Below are 7,815 nucleotides of genomic sequence, written 5' to 3'. Positions count from 1 at the left end.
ATCACCGTGCCTGCTGATCATACCCTTGGTATTGAGCCTAACTCCATATATTTCACCCGCGGTGATCGTATCTGTCACCGCCTAACTTCATCCCTCGACATCTGTGTGTTCAGTTCAGTCTTACCACAAAGACCGTCAAACGCTACCCCTGTCTCGATGGCTTAAACATCAAGGATGCTCAGTGGTTTCTTCCCTCTTGATTCTTACGTTCCTCATGGTTTCCTCCCTCGGCCTTGCTCTCTTTCTTTCTACAAACAGACCTATCAATATTGTTACGAGAGCAGGATCAGGTCCTCTTAAGAGTTGTTATGTTGAATTTTTGTATTCCTTTCTGCTTTAGACTTCTGCATCTGTGACAATCATGACAAAAATGGCTTTGGCTATTATGCTGATATAAAACACATTGGCTTTGACAATCATGACCAAAATGGCTTTGGCTTCTGCTTTAGTCTTGTATTCATTTGGTTCTCCTTACCANTCATGGTTTCCTCCCTCGGCCTTGCTCTGTTTCTTTCTACAAACAGACCTATCACTATTGTTACGAGAGCAGGATCAGGTCCTCTTAAGAGTTGTTATGTTGAAGTTTTGTATTCCTTTCTGCTTTAGACTTCTGCATCTGTGACAATCATGACAAAAATGGCTTTGGCTATTATGCTGATATAAAACACATTGGCTTTGACAATCATGACCAAAATGGCTTTGGCTTCTGCTTTAGTCTTGTATTCATTTGGTTCTCCTTACCAATTAATTTGACTTGGCTTATTATTTGTTTGTAGTTTCTTCTTCCTTCTTTTGACAACTTGACGGCCACTAATTTAGTCTGCAACATTCTCAGGGCTGGAACTTGACAGCCACTAATAATGTTGGCAACTGGATTGATGGTTTTTACTCGTTGCTCTCGGTAAGTTCTTACTTCCATGTTTTTCTCTGACGCTCTTAAAAAACTGTTCACTGGCTACACTTTTCTTGACTTGACTGACCACTGAACTCTGTTCTTATCAGTTATGGTTGTTTCTTTCATGCATGAGCTATACCATCCAAATGATCTAGTACAATTTAGTATATAAATCAAGTGCAGAAGATCAACATCTTATCTCACTTTGCTTCTGTTAGCATTTCATGACAGGTACACATATATATTGACATTTTGTGTACAAAGTGGAGCAAACTTGCAAATATATTGACATTTTGTCATTCCTTAATAAAAGATATGATGAAAACCAATTTTTATTGATTTAATTTATTTATTAACAAGTTCTATTGTTCTTTATTAACTAACTAAGCTAGGAAAAATAAATTTAACTAGCCTCATCTGTGGGCGCACGGCATGATATGGAACAAATGTATTGCATTAAAAAAAAGCTAAATGTCACATAGATGATGTCAGAATCGATCAAACTGAAATATATGTATAACGAAGAAGCATAATATTTAATAAACACACACACATGCACTTGTGTGCAGATTGAAAGAATGTAAATAATTTTCTATATGTAAACAGTGAATCATTATATAATTGAAAACTAGAAATATCTCGGTGAAGGATCTTGATTTATTAATCATTTAAAATATCAAAGTGATTTACCATGGTTAAAATTGCAGTGAAGCTATTCTTAAAGACATGTATATAGCTAAACTAAGAGCATGTGCATTGGTTGGGACAATTTTTTGGTCCCTCTAATAAATTAATGTTATTTTCAGTGTTTCTTAATTTTGGGATGAACATTGGTGTCCCTCACAATTGGTCCCCTGTAAAAAAAAATATTATTTTTTTAAATATTTAAATTAATAAGTAAAATCATAGTAAAGTTTAAATTCAAATAAAACATATAACATTAATAATATAAGAAAATTACAAAGTTACAAAAACTTTGAGAAAAACAAAACATACAATTAAAACATGAAAATAAAAACATAAACCGTAAAAACATCAAAAGTAAAAACAAACATTTTATTTTCAGCATAGAATTTTTGTAATTAATCTTCATTATATGGGAGATGTCCAAAGTTTGTCCAAATATGCTCAACCAAATCTTTTTTTAACTGGTCATGAACTTGTCTATCCCGCAAATGTGTTCGACGAGTAATCGTACTGCTCATATTTGAACCCAAACTGGCGGCACCGACGGTATATGTTTGATCCACATCTTCTCCGTGTTGAAATTCAGAAACAATGTTTCGGAAACTGTATGTTTCTCGTTCATCCTCGACAATCATATTATGCAGTATTATGCATGCTCTCATAACATTTGTTATTTTGTACTTATCCCATAAACGAGATGGATTTTTAATAATGGCGAATCTAGCTTGCAAGACTCCAAATGCACGCTCAACATCTTTTCGCACAGCTTCTTGTTTTTTAGAAAATAGAGAATTTTTCATACCTTGTGGAAGCCGGATAGATTGTATAAAAGTGGCCCATTTTGGATAAATACCATCTGTGAGATAGTACCCCAAATTGTACTCCCTTCCGTTGACATAGAAGTTCACCTCCGGAGCATTGCCGGTAAGAACGTCATCAAAAACATTTGATCGATCCAGAATATTAAGATCGTTCATAGTACCTGGAGCTCCAAAAAAAGCATGCCATATCCAGAGGTCATACGAAGCTACTGCCTCTAACACGATTGTAGGTTTTCCGGTTGATCGTGAATACATCCCTTTCCAAGCTGTTGGACAATTTTTCCACTCCCAATGCATACAGTCAATGCTCCCAACCATACCAGGAAATCCACGTTTTTCATTTTGATAGAGTAGTCTCTCTAGGTCGTCTTGTGTGGGGCGTCTTAGGTATTCATCGCCAAATAACAAGATTATTGCGGCGGTAAACTCGTGCAAATATTTCCGAGCTGTTGAACCACCAATTCGTACATACTCGTCAACTTGGTCAGATGAAGCACCATATGCCAATTGGCGAATGGCTGCAGTACATTTTTGTATAGGTGACAAACCAGCCCGACCGGTTGCATCCTGGGATTGACGGAAATACTCGACTTCTGTAGAGAGACGTTGCACAATACACATGAACAATGGCCTGTGCATGCGAAACCGTCGCCGGAATAAATTCTCTGGGTATGTTGGAGTATCACTGAAATAATCATTCCAAAGATTAATGTGGCCTTCTTCCCGGTTTCTCTCTATAAAAATCCGTGGCGTTGGCTCTATTGGTTCTTGAATGACATTAGAATTTTCGAGAAAATTATCAAAATAAGCATCAAAATAAGAATCAGAATCATCCACACCATCCCTTTGGTAGTGGTAATGGTTTGATGAAGATGCCATTTTCGAAAGAACAAAAGGTTGAGAAGGTTTGTGTTGATTTAGTTTGGTTGCTTTTACATCAACAACAAAGGAAGTATATATATAGGAAAGTAGAAGCACCAATTTGTATTACCCGTGAATGTTAACCTTACATAACCCGTGACTCATTTGTGTAAGACATGACTCATTTGTGTAAGAAATGTGACCCGTGATTGTTGCATCTACATAACCAATGACTCATTTGTGATTTGAAATGTGATCCGTGATTGTTGCATCTATATCACCCGTGACATTGTGGGACTAAATTGTGAAAGACTGTACATAACCCGTGTCCTTGTTACACAAAATTTTCAAAGTCATATCAATGAAAGAGCATCATAGAGATTAGAATGTGTACAAAGGGTTTTCGCTCAGCTTAGCCATAGTCAAGAATATTAGCCGAGTAATATCACAACCATACCTAGCAAAGCTACAACAATAGCAATTACTAAAACCATCAATTGAAAACCTTGTGAGAACCTATTTATGCTCTTCCCTAATTCAAACACAAGCTTCTCTAACTGCTTTATTTTCTCCTCGCTTTCATTACGGATGAGTGACTCGTAGTCACTAGAGATTGTAATGCTATCTACCTTCTCAGCAAGGACTTCACATTGTTTATTCATCTCTCTCATCTCCTCCATTACAGCTGCATCCCACCACTTGTGAATATGCATATCACCATCATCAACATTCGCACATGTGAAAAACCTGCATTGACCGCGAATCATGAACTTCATCAGTTAGAACATTAAAAATCAGAGCATTATTTATTTATTCTAAACTACTTACCTTCTGTTCTCGCTTGAGGAGAGAAGAGGCTGACCACCACAGTAGCATACCTTGGGGAATCCGAATTCAACCTCTGGTTGGGGAGGGTATTGTCTCGACTGAGCATTGTTGAAATTACTCTCAGCCTCATCCATCCGAATCAAAGCTGCTATTTCCCTGTCCTCAGTGTCCTCAGAATATCTTTCATACTGATATGAGGAAGATGGCTGAGAGTAGTTGTAGTCTTGACCCATCTGCAAAATAAGCACCAAAATAACACAAGTACAGTTAGTATATTATCTCTATGTCTCAAAATAACACAAGTACAGTTAGTATATTATCTCTATGTCTCAAAATAACACAAGTACAGTTAGTATATTATCTCTATGTCTCAAAATAACACAAGTACAGTTAGTATATTATCTCTATGTCTCAAAATAACACAAGTACAGTTAGTATATTATCTCTATGTCTCAAAATAACACAAGTACAGTTAGTATATTATCTCTATGTCTCAAAATAACACAAGTACAGTTAGTATATTATCTCTATGTCTCAAAATAACACAAGTACAGTTAGTATATTATCTCTATGTCTCAAAATAACACAAGTACAGTTAGTATATTATCTCTATGTCTCAAAATAACACAAGTACAGTTAGTATATTATCTCTATGTCTCAAAATAACACAAGTACAGTTAGTATATTATCTCTATGTCTCAAAATAACACAAGTACAGTTAGTATATTATCTCTATGTCTCAAAATAACACAAGTACAGTTAGTATATTATCTCTATGTCTCAAAATAACACAATAAGCATCGAAATAACACAATCAGTACAACAAGGAAATAATTATATTGACAACCAATTCGAGAAAAAGATAACAATATAGATAGCCGAGTTGATGAAACAAGAACATAACTAATATATTACTAAAACAGAAATTGAAACTTAGCATACATAAAATACGAAATACATAGTTGCATCTTAATTCATTATTACATCATTCTAAGAAATACTGTGCCACTATCTTATCCTTGATAACTTGATCAGTTGCACTGAGTGGCTCTGGTTTGGCAAGTAGTGTGTCTAATATGCCAAGCTTCTGTAGCTTCTCCTTCTCAGCCATATCCACCTTTTTTACTTCCCACATGCTCTTGTACTCAGCAAGAGCCTTCCCCTGAGCTTTGTTCCTGCTGCCCTTTGCTGCCTTGATACCTTGAGGCCTCATCTCACAGTCTTGCTCAGTCTGGTTTTCCTTGCCTTGTAAAGCCTCGGATTGTGAAGCTGCTGCTACAGGTTTCCTCTTTGTTCTGACTGCAGGTCTCGGAGTGTTAATAGCATTTTGGTTCAACCATTTCTGCTCATACCTTAACAAGCACCAACAATGCTCCATTGTAAACTTTGACCCGTAATCAGCGAAGTAGATGTCGTGAGCCACCTTCACCACATCGTTCTCAGAGTGCCCACTGCTGTTTAGTCTCTCTGCAGCTGCATAAGCCCCACAAAACTTGTTAGTGTGGTCATTAATCTTGAACCACCTCTGTTTACAGTTTATGTTAAGCCCTTGTTCGCCATTGGCTATAGCATGAGGAGACTCGGGATAGTATTTCTTAACCCTTTGCCAAAAGCTTCCCCCCCTTTGTTGATTTGAAATAATCGGGTCCTTGGAAGTGTTCAGCCACGCACTGATGAGGATCTCATCATCAGCCGGATTCCATTTCTTCCTATCTTTCCTGACAGGTGTCTCTTGAGAAAGGGGTGCATCCTGTGATTGTTGAGAGCTCGAAGCAGGTATTTCATAAGCGACATTGTGGCTAGATTGGGGAAAACTCTCATAAGGAGAGTTTTCTAGGTTAAATGAATCTCCTTGACTGTGTAGAAGATCTAAATAGCTAGAGGACTGACTGAAAGTATTGTGAGAACTCATACTTAGAAGAGCAGAACCAAAGACGAGAGATGTTCTCAGAGGACATAAATCAGAGATGTTTAAAAGAAGAACCAAAAAGAGAGATGTTACAAAGAACATAAATCAGAAATGTTTAAAACAAGAACCAAAGCGAGAGATGTTCCAAAGGACAGAAATCAGAAATGTTTAAGACAAGAACCAAAAACGAGAGATGTTACAAAGAAGTGAAATCAGAAATGTTTAAACCAAGAACAAAAAAGGAGAGATAGAGGATGATGGAGAAAGATTTAAGACTGGCTTCGTGTTAAAAAGGAGATAAGTTAACAAGTAATAAGTTATTACCATTTAACTACCTAAGTCTAATCATAATTTATTACAACTTATACAAGTACAAAGAGAAGTAGTACCCCATTAAATACATAGAGGAACTGGTGTAAGACAAACATTAAAGACTTCAACTGTGTTTTTAGTAAGAATAGAGTATTTGGAACAGATTTCCAAATTAAAATATCTCCGGTTTTGACAGAATTAGTTTGTTTTGAAGAGATTTTCAACTGAATTAGTTTGTTTTGCATTCATATACTAGTTTTAAAGCAAATCTAATATCTTAACACTAGTATCATACTATTATCAGACTTCAATCATCAGCACTAACAACATTTTTACGACCAATTTATGCTCAAGATACAAATCAGATTATCTTGTTAATGAGACAAGCAAAGCATTTTCAACAAGCAAAGCATTTACAACTAGCAAAGCATTTACTAAAACAGAGTCCACCAAACAACAAGAAATTGACATTTCAGATGCTAATGAAATCGAATAATTACCTTTTACTCGATTGTTGTTGCTACTTGTCCTGTGAATTCCCGTTATGTGTGGCTTACTTCAGGTGACACTGACGAAAACTCATGAACAACAAACAATTTCAAGTGAATACTCGGTTTAACATAAAAAAATTCAGACAAACACAAAGAAACTGCAACATTCTTATAGCAAAAAGCAATTAACTCAGACGCAAATGCAGATGATAAACCCAGAAACATAATCCTAAAAACAACTTCGACCCAAAGCTTCTTGTTCTCAAGTATTGAAACCATAATCCAAAACCCTAAATCGGAACAAAAATCACAGAGGACATATACATAAACAACGATAGTAAACTATCCAAACAAGAACCATCGACTAAACTTTCGGATCCCAAATTCAATTTCCCAAAACCCTAAATCGAGAAAACAACAAAAAGAAAACTAAATTGGGGAAAACTTCGGAAAAGAAATTGGAACACAAACCTCTTTCAATTGGAACCGGCTGATTTCTCTCGAGATCAAGCAGCAGATCGCCCTTCGCGTGATGATATTTAGGGATGAAATCAGATCTCCAAACGAATCGCCGTCGAGAGAGAGAGATAGGAGAGAGAGAGAGTCGGAGAAAAAAATAAACCCGAACCAGAGAATTTTTTGGTCTCACCCTACAGAAACAACAAGAACGAGCCACACGTCGCCACGTGTCCAGAGGGACGATGCAAAATACGTCCCAATTGTGGGAACGGTTCCACAATAATAATTTGTTTTTGATTTAAATCAAACCTTTTAATACCGTGGGACGGGTCAAAAATCAACCAATGCATTATACCACTCTCTGACAATATTATTGCATATTATTTCAGTGTACTTTAACAAAAAAAAAAGTATTATTTCAGTGTAAAGAGCTTATCTGCACTGCATGGAAGATTAAATGGTCTGATCATTTTTAAATCATCGATAGGAGATTATGTTGGGAATATGATGAGTGCTAATTAAAAAAGAGGAGAGAAAGGACTCATCAGAGAA

The 7,815-nt window shown here is 36.3% G+C and overlaps 1 protein-coding gene across 1 annotated transcript in view; it reads left to right on the top strand.

The window, feature by feature from the left end:
• Window positions 1-7,815, top strand: part of LOC104757081 (F-box protein At5g25290-like) — a 24,955-nt gene that overhangs the window by 293 nt on the left and 16,847 nt on the right. The window lies entirely within an intron of this gene.

The sequence above is a fragment of the Camelina sativa genome, chromosome 17, assembly GCF_000633955.1.
Source record: "Camelina sativa cultivar DH55 chromosome 17, Cs, whole genome shotgun sequence".
Classification (NCBI taxonomy): domain Eukaryota; kingdom Viridiplantae; phylum Streptophyta; class Magnoliopsida; order Brassicales; family Brassicaceae; genus Camelina; species Camelina sativa.
The sequence above is the reverse complement of the archived record's forward strand: the minus strand, read 5'-3'. Positions and strand labels throughout refer to the sequence as shown.